Source organism: Artemia franciscana, chromosome 12, assembly GCF_032884065.1.
Source record: "Artemia franciscana chromosome 12, ASM3288406v1, whole genome shotgun sequence".
Taxonomy (NCBI): domain Eukaryota; kingdom Metazoa; phylum Arthropoda; class Branchiopoda; order Anostraca; family Artemiidae; genus Artemia; species Artemia franciscana.
In genome coordinates, this window is record NC_088874.1 from 4,947,094 (window position 1) to 4,964,326 (window position 17,233).

Below are 17,233 nucleotides of genomic sequence, written 5' to 3' on the forward strand. Positions count from 1 at the left end.
CTACATTTCCAAAATTTAGAAAATACCCACTGATATGCCTTAAAATTCAACTCAAATAACAGGAATCGCATTTTCAGGACTATAACTAGAGAAAAAGAATGTGATAACTGAAAATTAAGGTAAACAATATTATATCAAAATTTCAATATGCATAGACCTGTCAAGCTGGCAAATTTATATGACTTAGAAATCAGAGAGGAACAGATTCATTTTTGGTCCTGGATTCATTACTGAAAGTTTCATTTTCTTACCTTAACCCCATTCCAAGATAGCAAAAAGTACAGATAGGAATTTTACAGATTAAGGTATTTATGCTAGGGATCAATGATTGTTTTAGGCCTGAAGGGGTTTTCTTAATTGTTTAGTGCTTCCTCCAAATGCACCTCTTGTCTAAACAATTGCCAAACCTCTTATTTTTTGCATAGCCTAGACTATAAATTTTAGACCTATAATTGGTAAAATTCTAGTTTAGTGACTTTTGACTATCTTTAAAAGGGGTTAGGTTAGGAAGATGAAACTTTCAGGGATGGGTTTAAAGGATAAAGTATGTCATGGGAAGGTATATTGAAGTACCTATCTCTACTCCCTCTCCCTTTAGAGAGTCCTGACCTTTAAAAGTATGTGTGTTATAAAAGGGAAACCTTGCAAAATAAATCTTCTGCTTGAATGAAATACAAAAAAATTGTTTTCAGCTTCACAACTTTGCTCAATCCCAATTTATAAGGTTTTAAAGATATTTAAATACATTTCCTAAATTTTGAAAAAAAAAACATTGATATGGCTCAGGATTCTGCTCAAATAACAGGAGTTGCATTTTAAGAACTAAAGGCAGAGAAAAAGCAACTGGTAACTTAAAATTAAGGTAAAATGTTGTTTTGTCAAAATTTCAGTAGGGATAGATCTGTCATGCAGGCAAATTTCAGGGCCCTCTAGAGGGAGAAGGGGTGAAATTCTAGTTAAAGGGTTTAGGTTATGGAAATGAAACTTTCAGGGATGGGTCTACATGCTAAGGTATGTCCCGGGAAGGTATTTTAAAGTACCCACCTCCACTCCTTATCCCTCTAGAGCGCCCTGAAATTTGCCTACATGACAGGTCTATTACCTATTGAAATTTTGACAAAACAATATGTTACCTTAACTTTTGGTTACTAGTTGCTTTTTCTCTGCCTTTAGTTCTGAAAATGCAATTTCTGTTATTTGAGCAGAATTTTGAGCCATATCAATGTTGATTTTTTTTTTTTAATTTAGGAAATGTTTTTGCATATCTTCAAAACCTTATAAAATGGAATTGAGCAAAGTTATGAAGCTGAAAACAATTTTATTGTACTTCAATTAAGCAGAAGATCTATTTTGCAAGGTTTCACTTTTATAACACACATATTTTAAAAGGTCATCAAAGGCCAGGGTCCTCTAGAGGGAGAAGGAGTGGAGGTAGTTGCTTCAAAATACCTTCCTGGGACATACTTTAGTCTGTAGATTTGTCTCTGAAAATTTAATTTTCCTAACCCAAACCCTTTCTGAGATACCAAGAAGTCAATTAACTAGAATTTTAAAGAGATAGGTAGGCTACTTTAAAATGCCTTCCCGGGACATACTTAAGCCTGTAGACCCATCCCTGAAAGTTTCATTTTCCTAACATATACCCTTTCTGAGATAGCAAGAAGTCAATTAACTAGAATTTTAACCTATAGTTGTTAACTAAATGTGACTAACCCCCTCAAAAAAAGTGTTAGCCAAACTACTTGGGAAATATACAAACCAAACAGCTCAAAATCAAATGATAGGCTACAAGCTTTACTGATAAAAGCTGTTAAAAATAAGCTAGACTAACTTTAAAGACTATTTGTGTAGAGCTAATTATATGTCCTCTGTTTCTTGTTTAATCCTGGACAATTCTTTTCTATAATACTGAGACATTAGAGGCTATTATTTGAACTTCTCATAAGTTAATTCACAGCGTTGGCGCTGAAAAGCGGAAAATCATGCCAGTCATTTGGTCTGATCTACATTCTGGCACCGCAAGAACCACAAACAAGACTCAAGTAATTATGATGTCCAATTGAAATAACTGTTTTGTACTAATATTTTTGGTGCTTGTGCTCACACACCCTCATTTTTTCAGGCTTCCACAACACATTAACGTCATCAAACATGGTCAAACAGTTCGTGGTAATGAACTGTAGTAAAGAGCGACCCGGTCAATGGTAACCAAAACTCTAAAAAATGGAATTTTGATGTCAAAAGCTACATCAAAAGAATTGCATTTTAACGCTGAGTTTGAATATATAAGTTTCATCAAGTTTAATCTTACCTATCAAAAGTAACGAGCCTGAGAAAATTTGCCTTATTTTAGAAAATGAGGGAAACAACCCCTAAGAGTCATAAAATCTTAACAAACATCACACCATCACGTTCAGCATATCAGAGAACCCTATTGTAGAAGTTTCAAGCTCCTATCTACAAAAATGTGGACTTTGTAGTTTTTGCCAGAAGGCAGATCACAGATGCGTGTTTATTTATTTTTTTCCCCAGGGGTGATCGTATCGACCCAGTGGTCCGAAAATCTTGCGAGATGGCTCATCCTAACGGAAATGAAAAGTTTTATTGTCCTTTTTAAGTAACCAAAAAAATTGGAGGGCACCTAGGCCCCCTCCCACGCTAATTATTTTCCCAAAGTCAACGGATCAAAATTCTGAGACAGCTATTTTATTCAGCGTAGTCAAAAAAACCTTATAGCTATGTTTTTGGGGACGACTTACTCCCCCACAGTTTCCGTGGGAGGGGCCACAAATTACAAACTTTTACCAGTGCTTACATATAGTAATGGTTATTTGGAAGAGTACAGATATTTGGAAGAGTATTCATCCGCGGAGTCCCAAAATCCAAACATGCATTAATTCAAAAACGTTCAGAAATTAAATATAAAAAAAAAACAATTTTATTTTAACGGGAAGTAAGGAGCGACATTAAAATTTAAAACGAACAGAAATTACTTCGTATATGAAAGGGCTGCTTCTTCCGCTCTTTGCGCTAAAGTTTTTTTACTGTTTTAAAAAGTAGAATTAAGAGAAAGAGTCAAACTTAAGCGTAAAGAGCGGAAGAAGCAGCCCTTTCATATAAGAAGTAATTTCTGTTCGTTTTAAGTTTTAATTTCGCTCCTTACTTCCCGTTAAAAAAAACTTGTTTTTTTTTATCTAATCACTTAAACAGCATAATGGGTGTAATACATGCAAAAGTTGAGCAGCGATATTGCTCATGGATTGAACACCAAGTTTTCTTGGAAAGAAACAAATAAGAAAGCTCAGACGATGATGGGGTAAAAAAATGGATATGAACTGTATAGATTATGTTCAATATCCGATCAAACGTGTTGACATTTTTGTGAAGAGACGTTTTAACATGTTTGTTCTTTGCTTATAGTTAACTTTGATTTGAGTATATGATCATACATAGTCAAATGCAGCTAGATACCCGACTCATCTCTTAAACAATGTAAGATAGGACGGTTAAACATCTGTAGAGTATACTTATTGTATGTGGAAGGAACTAATGTTTTTGCATAAGCTCTGTTTGTGATTAAGCCCAAAATTCACAATTTGGCTGTCGTCCACTAAAAGAAGTAAAAACAACTGTAAATCTGCATTCTTCTAATTAAAACTTAAGGTGAAATGGACTCCTTTAAAAACGTTCCAAGCATAGAATACTGAAGAGAAGTTTCAGCGCACACTTAGCCAGGTTGGCACTAGAGGTAACAAAATTGCTAGCAAAACATCCAATAGGCCTCAGTCGTATGCCAGCATGCGGAACAAAATCCAAAAATTGCAAAATCTATGATTTCAGTAGCACCTGTATTCTCCACAAAGAAAACTGACAATTAGGATCCCGCTTAGAAACAGATCATTTAACACGGATTACTACAGAATCAAATACCATTCAGTTATTTACGATAAAGAACTTAACTGTATGAAATTTGAGCGTAAAATTTTGCGCATCCCACCACGTACATGAAAAATATATTCAACATATTATTTTTTATTGCCATTCCCCCTCCTGCAAAGGAAACAGCTTATATCCTTAATTAGAAGACATCACACTAGCTCAATTCCAACGTTGGTAGCTTAATTCTCAACAGTAGTGTTTCAAGCAAAAAGAAAAGGAAGTATGATTTACAGAGCCTTTCCTGCAGTTTCCAAAAATGCTTTTTGATTTTTGAGCATCTCCAAGAAGAGTACGAACACATCGGTTTGAGCTTTGATACTTATAAAACAGTTGTTCTACCATCAACCATAAAGGAAACATGAATTCAATAAGTCTATCCGGCTCTGAGGTTCATTTTTCTAGCAGCCTTACTTACCTGGGCATGCCTATTGGAGCAAACCTGAAAGAAACTGTTATCCTGGCAATGAAAAATTATGCTAGTGAAATCCGGGCTGTGTATAACTCCCTGACTTCAAACATTTCGTTTCTGAGTTTACATTATAGCCTAACAGCTCTTCACTTACTATCCCTTGCTCCTGTTTGGTCTTTTCTTAATCATGGTAAGAGAAAGCAAGTTCTTCACCTTTATCTTAAATTTGCGAAGTGTTTAGAGGAGCTTCCAACTTGGATAAGTACTCTTTTCTGCAAAGAAAGTATCAATTGGTAAACCAGGCTGGGGTAATTGAAAAGTGTATTTTGATTTCTCTAATGAACGCCAGAACTTTTCCCATATTTGGTCATTTCTGTTTGTGCTTTGTTTGTAACTGTTAAGAAGTGTTCTTATTTCTGTCTTTTCTTTTTTTTTACTCCCGCTTTTTCCAGGATCTGTCCCTTTTTTGTTATTGGTAATAAATAAAAAGATGATGATAATAAATGACTTTCACTCATAAAGATAAATGCTTTAAAGACAGGTCAAGTTTATATGCTCGTCTTTGCTTTTTCAGTAATGCTCCCCACCTGAATTATGCTATCATTGAGTCGTTTCCCAGCCTATTCCTTCATTTTCTCGAATTTTGATTCTGTATATATAGATAATAAAAATTATTTGTTCCCTTCATTAGAAAAAAAAAACATCACTCTAGTTTCCCATTTTATTATTTGGCATGTTTTTCACATGTCTACCCCGTTTTTTTTTAATGTCCAGTTTTTCGTTTTTAGCTTGCTACAATACTTCCAATTCTTAATTATTGCCTAACAAATGATTTTTAACTTTGACAGTTTTTATTATGGTATTTTTTGCTTGTGTTTTTATTATTTTATGTTTGTCATGTTTTTATTTATTGACCCCGAAATTTAAATTCGGCCCTTCGAAGCTTGTGAAAGTGTTTTTTTTTTTGTAATACATTGCTCGTGAAGAACTTTTGAAAAAACTTCGGTGATTCGCACTTTTGACTTTTCCATTTTATAAAGTACAATTTTTCAAAATTACCAGACGAGAGTAGTGACTAATTGAAACTCGGTGATAGAATCATCTGGAACCTAAATTAGCCTATAATCAAAAAAGACTATTAGAGGAAGCTGTAAAACTAAGTCGTACGAATCTATTTTGATTTTTCTCCATAGGCTGTGCTCTCGGTATATCTAGCTTAAGTCCTAGGCTAGGGCTGTAAATTGAGGGGGAAAATACCCCACTTCAATTGATAGTTACTAGGCTAAAATTATGCTCCAGTAAGATAATTCATATTTAATGTTGTAAAATAAATATTACTTGTTATTTTGAACTTTTCTGTATCTTGAATACAGGACTAGAGACATTTTTAGAGAGATTTTCCAATTAGCCTATGCTAGTAGCCTAAATATCAAGGACTAATAATTTATTAGCATTGTGGAGATTTCATTGATGGATTAAACTGCTACATAGGAATCTTGATGGATTTTCAAAAAAAAAACAACCATAAGCCAATCATATAGCCTACCCAAGGATTTTTTCAATGTAAGCAAAGAGAGTTTTGTTGAATCACAGGATAGCCTATGTTCTCCTTGCTGAATTTGGTTCCATCCTTCTTTTAAAGTAGACCATACAGAGCTGAGCAACTGAATTGTTATTCCAATCCTTTCCTGTCTACAATGGAGTGCTCTTAAGCCCCCTTCTTTTCTCAGTCATGATTAACACCCTGGCTAAGGAATTTCCTAGGTAGCCTAAATATTTATGTTAACAGAGTATACAGATAGCTAAGAAACAGACTTGTACCTCTAGAACCAGAATTATATGCTGGAATAAAATATGACATTTGTTTTCATGGTAAAATTATAGCAAACCATACAACTGGCTTTTATATAAAGTAAATATACCACTTGATGCCTTTTTTATGCTATTTTACAAATATAATAATCACTTCTACCTCAAATTCAGATTTAAGCACTTTTGGAGCTCTTAAAAATGACCTAAATATGTGGTATAAAAGAGGGTAAAAACATTTGTCTCAAACTTGAAAACATTGATCTCAAACTTACTGTTTCATTATAAATCCATTTTTTTAATGTTATATAATCCATAAGCACTGATTTTCCAACATTAATTTGGATAAATTAATTTTACCAATGTTACAGTGTTTTCTTCTTTGCACTGAGAAAATGTAGTATTATTTTGTCAAAAATGGCACAGAGAAAACATAGTATTATTTTGTTGGAAATGACAGATAACTTGTACTTTAATTGAAAATTTGTCATTTTTAAGAACTTAAACTTGAATTTGTGGTAGAAGTGACTATTATATTCATAAAGAACATAAAAAAAGGCATCAAGTGGTATGTTTGCTTTATTGGTAAGTTAGTTATATGAACTGTCATAATTTTTTGAAAATTTGTCATTTTTAAGAGCTAAAAAGTGCTTAAATGTCAATTTAAGATAGAAACAATTGTCATATTTGTAAAAAGCATAAAAAAGGCATCAAGTAGTATATTCATTTTATGCAAAAGTGAGTTATACAGTTTGCTATAAATTTATCATTTTCATTGTAAAATTCAGTTTTAAGCCATTTACAGATCCATATGGCCAATGGTACTTTTTTCTCTTATTTCATGTACAGCTGATATAACTGTATTAGCATCAGTATTGTTAAAACTGATCTACCTGTAGCCTAAATTGAATTGATAGTGACAAAATCAAGAATCAATCAATGCATAGGAAATAAATAATATGGGCTATATATTTGGGTAAGGTTAGAAAGGATAGGTTAAATTAGTTTAATTTAGAATTTACATTTGCAATAGAAACAAATATCATATTTAGATTCAGGATGAAATTCTGAATCTAAAGGTCAGTTTGTTTCTTAGTTTTGTGAATGCTCTATTAATATAAATATTTACAATTTCTGGACAGATACAAAATTTGTTGATGACTTTGCATGGTTGAAACTTGCTAAATAAATTCAATGAGCATCCTCAATGACACAACAGAAGGTTCCTTGTTTTCAGGCATGAGATTAAAACCCTCTAAGCATATGATATTGCCAATTTGCTTTCTTAAATTTTCCTTCATTTTCTTAATTATGTCCCTCCTGAAATTTGTGTGTCCTCCTTGGAATTAAATGGCATCACAATTTCTTTTAATTTAAAGTGGCATATTCATGTTAAAACCATCATCCATAAAGCTACTGCATCTATCTTCTCTTTCAAGCTCTTAAGTAGATTTTACACCCCTTTCCCACTTTTTAATGATGTATACTTCCTTTGTTTACCCCTTTCTTGAATTTCCTTATCAGGTTAGGCATTTTGGCATCATCTCCAGGGATGAGTAAGATAAATATCAATCTGTACAACAAAAACCTGTAAATAATTTTCAAAGAAGGTAAAGTTCCATAATAATTTCTTATAAAAAAACCAGGTTAGAAATGCTGTAGTGCAGGAGAGGTATGTTGTGCCTACATTTCTTTAAAAATATACAACAACAAACCCCACATGGAACTCACCTTTTGAAAAGACACTTACCACCTAGATTCTGTCCTCTTTGGGCTGTTTCCTTGTCTCCTTCTTCCTAGTTTCCCTTTCAAGGCTATTCTTCTGGATACAAAAAAAAATTTGTCACCTTCATTACAGAAAAAAATCACTCCCCTCCTTGTTCTCCTCTTTTATTATTAAATAAAAAAACTAGTTTTTTTAAGTGAAAGAAAGGAGCAACATTAAAACTTAAAACGAACAGAAATTACTCTGTATATGAAATAGGTTGTCCCCTCTGCAATGCCTTGCTCTTTATGCTAAAGCTTTTAATTGTTTTAAAAAGCAGAATTGTGGCAAAGAGTCAAACCTTAGCATAAAGAGCAAGGGATTGCAGAGGGGACAACCTATTTCATATATGGAGTAATTTCTGTTTGTTTTAAGTTTTAATGTCACTCCTTACTTTCAGTTAAAAAAACTATTTTTTTTTAAATTTAATTTCTGAACGTTTTTGAATTAATACATGTTTGATTTTTGCTCTCTGCATGTAAATTATTAAAATGAAATTTGCATATTAATTCGTTTTTTGGCTAAATGGCTTTCTCTTAGTTGTGATCAAACGATTTTGAGAAATAAGGGGCGGGGAAGGAGGCCTAGTTGCGCTCCAATTTTTTGGTTACTTAATAAGGCAACTAGAACTTATAATTTTTAACAAACATTTTTATTAGTAAAAATCATATGTAACTTAAGAATCAACTTACGTAACAAACTTTTATATTCTTATATTTTTATCATGTATATGAGGGGGTTTGTCCCCTCGTTAATACCTGGCTCTTTACACGAAATCTTAAGTTTTGTCCCAATTCTTTAAGAATAACCCCTGAATCAGAAAGGCCATAGAATTAATAGTTTAAATTACTAAAAATACTTTAGCATAAAGAGCAAGGTATTTATCTTCTCCTAAATACCTCGCTCCTTGTGCTAAAGTATTTTTAGAACCCCTAGTATGTGTAATAATCTCTGTTCGTATTAAGTTTTAATGCTAGCCTACTCCTTAATTTCAATTAAAAACTTTTTCATGTTTATTTTTTCATTGTTTTTTTTATTGTAATTCTAGAAAATCCCGTGCCTTTTCATTGAGTTTCTCTTCCCCCGTGACATATTCCTCCAAGGAAAGATCCTCCCACATAGCCCCCTCCCCTCAACCCACCCCCAAACCAAAAAAAACCCTGAAAACGTCTGTATGCTTTTTAATAACCATTATTGTATATAAAGACTGGTCGAAGTTTGTAACTTGCAGCCTCTCCCCCAGGGACTGTGGGGGTTAAGGCATCCCCAAAGACGTAGTTTTTATGGTTTTTGACTATGCGGAATAAAATGGCTATCTCAAAATTTTGATCCATTGACTTTGGGAAGAAAATGAGTGTGGGAGGGGGCCTAGGTGCCCTCCAATTTTTTGGTCTCTTAAAAAGAGCACTAGAACTTTTCATTTCCGTTAGAATGAGCCCTCTTGCAACATTATAGGACCACTTGGTCGATACAATGACCCCTGAAAAAAAAAAAAAAAACAAATAAACACGCAAAAAATACGAAATTCCACATTTTTGTAGACAGGAGCTTGAAATTTTTGCTACAGTGTTCTCTGATACGCTGAATGCGATGGCATGATTTTTGTTAAGATTCTATGACTTTTAGGGGGTGTTTCCCCCTATTTTCAAAAATGAGGCAAATTTTCTCAGGCTCGTAACTTTTGATGACAAAAACTAAATTTGGTGAAACTTATATATTTAAAATCAGCATGAAAATCCAATTCTTTTGAATCCATATCTTTTAGCATCAAAATTCCGTTTTTTAGAGTTTTGTTTACTATTGAGCCAGGTCGCTCCTTACTACAGTTTGTTACCACAAACTGTTTGATTTGGCACTATTGCTGTGGAGGTTTTGTATTCAATCAGTGGTCCCTCCCCTTTTTTTAAATGCCCAGTTTTTATGTTTTGAACTTGCTATGACACTTTCCAGTTTTAATTATTGATTAACAAATAAGGTTGCATTATGATTATTATAATTTTGGCAATTTTAGTGAAGTTTTTTTTCATTATGTTTTGTATTCGTATTTTTATTTATTGACTCCAAAATTTGGACTTCTGCAATTTTTTTGTGATAATAGTCTTTTCTTATGAAACTATTAATATATACTGTTTTGCAAAGCTGGAATTATGATTTTTAATGCATTAACTTAGATTGCAGCTTGGAGCAATCTAAGGATTTTCCTTATAGAAACTCCAGAGTTGATAATACATGACATGTAGTTAATATATGCACTTGACTAGTGGTTTGATGTTGCTGATTCAAGTGCTTCCCAGTTATTACCTTACCTTAATTACCTTAATCCATCTGAGAGCTTTAAGGTCTTCCAGACCTGTAGTGCTCTTGAGTTGATGACTGCCAGTCAAACCTCCACTGCTTCTTCTCCCACTCTTTGTCAAGTTGGTTTTTGAAGGACTGGATGGAGGGAGCACTGAAAGTTGAATCTTTCAGTTTATTCCAATGATTTACGACTCTTCTTGAAACGAATGTTTGGCGAGTTTTAGATTTAGATTGCTTGTAAGTAAGCATCATATTGCTGCGCAAGCATCAGTAAACCAAAGTAGGTAGTTTGAGGTACTTGAGGTGGTCCTCATATGTGGTTGATGATAGACTTCTTGTGCATTTTGTTGCTCGTCTCTGTACGTTTTCGATGAGCCTCACATCTTGTCAAACAGTTTGTGGTAACAAACTGTAGTAAGGTGTAATCCGGCTCAATAGTAACCAAAACTCTATAAAATGGAATTTTGATACCAATGGTTACATCAAAAGAATCGCATTTTAATACTGATTTTAAATATACAAGTTTTATCAAGATCAGTTATACCCATCAAAAGTAACGAGCCTGAGAAAAGTTGCCTCATTTCAGAAAATAGTGGGAAACACCCCCTAAAAGTCATACAATCTTAACGAAAATCACACCATCAGATTCAGCGTATCAAAAAAACCTTATTGTAAAAGTTTCAAGCTCCTATCTACAAAAATGTGGAATTTTGCATTTTTTGGCAGAAGACAGATCATGGATGCGTGTTTATTTGTTTTTTTGTTTTGTTTTTTTTTTCCAGTGGTGATTGTATCGACTGAGTGGTCCTAGAACGTCGCGAGAGGGCTCATTTTAACGGAAACTAAAAGTTCTACTTCCCTTTTTAACTGACCGGAAAAATTGGGGAGCACCTAGGCCCCCTCCCATGCTCATTTTTCCCAAAACTCACTGGATCAAAATTCTGAGATAGCCATTTTATTCACCATAGTCGAAAAACCTAATAACTTTGTCTTTAGGGAAGACTTACTCCCCTGCAGTTCCCATGGGAGGGGCTGCAAGTTACAAACTTCGACCTGTGTTTACATATAGTAATGGTCACTGGGAAGTGTACAGACGTTTTCAGGGGGATTTTTTTTTGTTTAGGGGGGAGATTTGAGGGGGGGTTACATGGGAGGATATTTTCATGGAGAAACTTGTCATGGGGGAAGAGAATTTCAGTGAAGGGGTGCAGGGTTTTCTAGCATCATTTAAAAAAAAATAAATATAAAAGCTTTTGAGCAGCATTAAAACTTAAAACGAACAAATAATTATTACACATATGAGGGGTTTACCTCCTCGTTATACCTCACTCTTTACGCTAAAGTATTTTTAGTAATTTCAACTATTTATTCTACGACCTTTGTGATTCAGAGGTCATTCTTAAGGAATTGGGACAACATTTAAGCTTTAGGGTAAAGAGCGAGGTATCGACGAGGGTTGAACCCCCTCATGCACGTAATAAAAACATACGAATATAGAAGTTTGTTACGTAAATTAATTCGTAAGTTATGTATATTTTTTTACCAATAAAACGTTTGTAAAAAAGTAAAAGTTCTAGTTGCTTTTTTAAGTAATAAAAAAATTGGAGAGCAACTAGGCCTCCTCCCTCGCTCCTTTTTCTCAAAATCTTCCGATTAATTGCAATTAATTAATATCAAAATTTGGTTTTAATTATTTATGTGTGGAGAGCCAAGATCAAAACCTGCATTAATTCAAAAACGTCCAGAAATTAAATAAAAAAACAAGTTTTTTTAAATGAAAGTAAGGAGCAACATTAAAACTTAAAACGAACAGAAATTACTCCATATATGAAAGGAGTTTTTCCTTCACAACGGCCCTCTCTTTATGCTAAAGTTTCTTACTGTTTTAAAAAAAAGTTAAGAGAAAGAGTCAAACCTTAGCATAAAGAGCGGACCATTGAGGAGGAAAAGCCCCTTCATATACAGAGTAATTTCTGTTCGTTTTAAGTTTTAATGTTGCTCCTTACTTTCATTTAAAAAAACTTGTTTTTTTTTATTTGATAAGAAGGACCAGCAAGACACATGCTAAAATCGAAATGAGGTCTGATGAGAGCCTTGTATAATTTTATAATTACTATAATATTATAATATACTTCCATTCTTTAGTTAACCATTTGTTGTGAAGAGGGTTCTTAAAGCTGTTTGTGGTTTGGGCAGCAATAGTATCTGGCAGTAGTTTGTTCCTGAGGTTGGCAACACAGTTGGTCAGAAAATGGGTGCATTGCTGCTTTGAGGAGAAATGCCTGGATAACTGCAAGTTATGTCCCCTTGTACAAGAATCCTGAGACGCCAGAGGAAGGAGATCAGGAAGTGCCTTTGGATTAATAAGTTTATGAACCATAACAGCATCACCCCATGTTCTTCTATAGACCAGAGTTAGGAGTTTCAGCTCACATAGCCTTGTAGGGTAAGGGAGTTCATACAGTCCACTCACCCTCTTAGTTGCTCTTCTCTGGACATCTTTGTGAATTTTAACATCTTTTTTTGAAAAAGGGGGATGCAAGGACCATACCTGTCTCCATTCTTGGCTGAACAAGTCCTTTATACAAATGGCTAAGAATTTTAGGAGAATAGGAGGAGAATGTTCTTTTATGAGCCCTAGTGATGAGCTAGCTGATGCTGCTGCCTTCTTTGAATGAGTGCTAAATTTAAGATGCTCATCAACAATTACTCCTAGGTCATGTTCTTTCAACGCTGGAGAAAGGTGCTAACTGTAAAGAGAGCAAGTTGTATTGATATTCTTGTGTCCAAAGTGTAAAACACAACATTTTGACACATTGAAAGCGAGTAGCCAAGATTTCACCCCCATGCTAAGGAAATCAAGGTCTTTCTGAATTTGGGAAGTATCCTCAAGAGTGCCAGCTGGACCAATTACCTTGGAATCATTGGCATATAGTGTCATTTTGCTTTTAAGCACTATAGGAGCATTGTTTATGAAAGTATTGAACATGGTGGGGCCAAACATACTACCCTGTGGAACCCCACTGATAACAAGCTGAGAGGAGGAGAGGATAGGATTGTTATTTGCATCAAATAGTCTCACTTGCATTCCTCAAGAAATTTAGAATCCGTTTAAGAATTTTTTCCTCCAAACCAATAGATTGTAGTTTATGCTCAAGTCTCTTATGACAGACTTTGTCAAATGCTTTTGAAAATCAAGAAGGGTCATGTCAACAGGGATTCCCAACTCAGTAGTTTTGTAATATAGTCATATGATTCAAGCAGATTAGTATCAACTGATCTGTTGCTTCAGAAACCACGTTGAGAGCTGTTGAGAAGATGATTCTGATCAAGATGCTCAATAACTGCTTTGTTGACAATACATTCACGAAGCTTAACAACAACAGAGGTAATTCTAATAGGCCGGTAGTTTTCTGCAGAATCTTTCCTTCCCTTTTATGAATAGGGGTAATATGTGCCACTTTCTACTCTGCAGGAAGCTTTGAGCTATCAAGACATAGTCTGATGAGCTTTGAGAGTGTGTATGCTATTTCTGTTCTGTGCTCATGCAAAAGAAGGGGATGGAGGTCATCTGGTCCTGCAGATTTATTTACATCCAACAAAGCAAGCTGTTTCAAAACAGACTCCTCAGTCAGCTCTAGAGGTGGCATTGGTTGAGTAACAGTATATGAGGGAGGAGTTGGGAGCTGGCTAGCAGTTTCTGGTGCTAAAGTTGATGCAAACTGGTTATTTTGGATCATGGCTTTAACAGCCAGGTCTAAAACTGTCTGTTCATGATGGGTCAGATCAGGGACAGAGTGTCTATTTCAACATTTAACAGAAGTATACTGCCAAAACAGCTTGGGGTTATTTTTTATAGCTAACCTTTCTTCATGACTCTTCTTCAGTTTTTTGATGGAATTGATGGCCTCATTCCTTGCCTTTTGATACTTCTGATAGTTTGCAGCTGTTTTCTTTTTTTTAAGTGTTTCTAGGTTCGATTCTTCCTGTTCAGTAGTTTGCTAGTTAGATAAGTCATGAAGGGTAGTGTTTTTGCCTGTTTCCTCCAAAATGTTCTAGTGTGAGCTTTTTCAAAAACTTGCAAAACAGCTTTGAATTTCTGCCAAGATTCTTTGATGTCCAAAGTGACTATGGTATTCCAATCAAAGTCAGCAAGTCTCTCAGAGATACGTTTGTAATCAATATGTTTGTGTTGTTTAGGAAGAGGTTCCTAAACTAGGTCCAGTATGTTAGATGTTTGACCATCTCTGTACTGTTTAGGTTGGTCAACAGTTTGGAACAGCAAATGTTCAGACAGGCACATTCTTTGGCTTTGGCTGAAAAACCAGAACCATCAACCCAATCATAATTGGGAAGATTGAAGTCACCAAGAATCACCACATGTTGGTTGCAAGAGTCTTGATAATATTAGCAATATACTGTTCAGATTCAAGGTGACAGTTTATTGTATTAGGACTACAATAAAGCACTCTGAGCACTATTGTAGAGCTACCACACTACAGTCTAACTCAGACTTTCTCAACCCAAACACAGCAGTGGGAAGAAGGAATCAAAGTGCTCACCTGAAGACTGCTTCACCTGAAGCATTGCTCTGGAAGAACTTTTGAAAAAAAACTTTGGTGATTTTGATGTCTTGACTGTTCTGAGAGCAAGTGTAAACTCTGTTGAATCCAGCAATACTTTTTAAAATTACACAATGAGAATAATGAATAGTTGAAGCTGGTCAATAGGGTCAGCTGCAATCTAAATCAACAGTAAAAAGTGATTATTAATTGAAGTTGTAACAGTCTGTGGTTCATCTGTTTTTCTGCATATTTTATTTTTATTTTTATCCACTTATAACAGAAGAGTAGAGTTACATAAAAAAAAAGAAAGAAAATTACAGAAAAACAAAAGCACTTTAGCACCAAAGAATAATGCTGGTCTTTCTTGCTTTATTTAGTCTAAGTCCTAGGCTAGGCCTGTAAACAAAGGGGGGGGGGGAACCAATAAACTTATCAGATGAGATAGAAAAAGGAGCAAGGTAACCTTGTAGAGTTACAGCTCTTCTGGTTGAAACACTCCAATCCAAAAATATTATTAGGGGTTACCATGGGAGTTTCTGTTTGATGCTCTTCTCAAATATCATATCTGCTTTTTGATGTTACACTCCCCTTCCCCTGAGGGTAACAGATACAGCCCAGAATGATATATCTGGTATTAGTGTACAATTAGGAACACTCAAAAGGAAACACTATAAATCCTGAAAACAATTTGAAAAGTCCTAGAACATTTACTTATATAATTCCTAAAATAAGTGCACTTTACTTTACCCTTATCTCCTGTAGTGCGTAAATGAACAGCCTGAATTATATATGCTTGATGAATTTTGCCACATGTCATTATCAACTGAAATAGATTTAAAATAATCTAAAATAATCTTTTGTTAAATAATCGATTTTATAAAATAATGAAATTTATAAGATAATCGATCATTTAAAATAATCTTGTTCAAATAGATTTATCAACAAAGAAACAAGGTTAACAAATCAAGAAGTGGAAAAATATGTGGAAAATGGATAATTTGGACAATGTGCTTGCAAATTAGGGGATAAATAGGGGTAAAGTAAAGTATAGTGATATAAGCAAGAAATGATATAAGCTAGTATTTTAGGATTTTCAAAATTGTTTTCAGAATATTATGGTGTTTTCTATTGAGTAGGCCTGTCTGTACACTAGTACAAAATATTTCTCTATTGTTTTCATTACTTGATGGATCTTATGTTTATTAACTGGGCAGCATATTTTTATTCTTAGCTTGTAAGCACCATTGTCTTATTGAAAAAGCATTTGGATCTGTTAAAAAATGTTGTCTTCTTCTTTAGAAGGAGAAGGTGTATTACAGTATTTATAAGTAGTTTAAAATTGTGGAAAACAATGGGAGTAATCAGGATTATCTGGTTAATTAGAATGTGCTGCATATTATAAAATGAGAATCTCATTAGTAGCTTTTTCTTTAGTTAACTTAGGGCAATATCTTGGGCCATTAAGGGGGGATGCATTGTTAAATAAGCAAATTTTATAGTTGAAAAGAGTGTAAATAAAATTATATTTTTTTGGGACTTCTTACTATCTTAGAAAACAATTGATTCATGTGAATGAAAATTTCTGGAATGAATCCAGGGCCAAAAGTATATTTTGCTAAACTACTTTCCAAGATAGAAAACACCTATGAAACTTTACCTTTGTTGCCAAAAAAAAAATATACTATATAACTGCTCTTTCTAAGCATAGCTATCACTGCCTTCAAAATCATATCCTAGCCCCTCCCTACAATGATACCAGGTATAGCCCAAGACTATATAGTGATGCTAGATATAGCCCAAGACAATATAGAAAAGCTACTAAGTAATAGTTAAGGCCTGGGACATTTGAAGGAGATTCTGGAAACTACTTTAAAGTAATCACAAAGCCTTGTCTTATTACTAAAGGAAATTATGCATTAGCATATGCATAATTGCTACAGGTAAATATGGATAATTCCCCCCTGTTCTTTCTTTTTCCCCTTTTAGACCTTGGTGGCCTCTTTGACTGTTTCAAGCATGTATGATTTTTTATGAATATGCCTTTATTTATGCTTCATTCAATAAAAGCTAAAATTTTATCCTATGCAAAACTTCAGCCTACATAAAGTCTATATTGAATTTAGATGTTACATCCAAGGGTCTCATTGATAAAGTAAATGTTGGAATAAGAGAATTTATTCGTTTTCTTTATCAGTAGTGTGCAATGAGTTAAGTAAAGATGATTGGTGATTTAAGACCCTGACAACCAGATAAAAAGCAAAGTTGGTAAATACTTTAGCAGCAATGGAAGCTGTGTAAAGTGAGATATTTAGGCTAAATTTGCCATTCAGTGTTTTATAAATATAAATTTCTGTCCTAAGCCTATGTTTACTTCTTGGTGCAACTTCTTAGCAATTCAAGTTTAAGTTTACAGCAGCATAATAATTGTTATGGAGCTTCTTGATTCTG

The 17,233-nt window shown here is 34.1% G+C and overlaps 2 protein-coding genes across 3 annotated transcripts in view; one reads left to right on the forward strand and one right to left on the reverse strand.

The window, feature by feature from the left end:
* Positions 1 to 1,956, reverse strand: part of LOC136033607 (mitochondrial fission regulator 1-like) — a 51,037-nt gene extending 49,081 nt beyond the window's left edge. The window contains exon 1 of the mRNA XM_065714393.1: positions 1,832 to 1,956. The gene's annotated coding sequence lies outside the window, so the exon portion shown is untranslated. The remainder of the gene's footprint in view (positions 1 to 1,831) is intronic.
* A 3,400-nt stretch (positions 1,957 to 5,356) lies between these two features.
* Positions 5,357 to 17,233, forward strand: part of LOC136033608 (D-aspartate oxidase-like) — a 207,600-nt gene continuing 195,723 nt past the window's right edge. The window contains exon 1 of one of the 2 annotated variants that reach the window (XM_065714396.1): positions 5,357 to 5,511. The gene's annotated coding sequence lies outside the window, so the exon portion shown is untranslated. Of the gene's footprint in view, positions 5,512 to 14,897; positions 14,975 to 17,233 lie in introns of those variants that run through there. The other variant, XM_065714397.1, reaches the window with a different exon arrangement.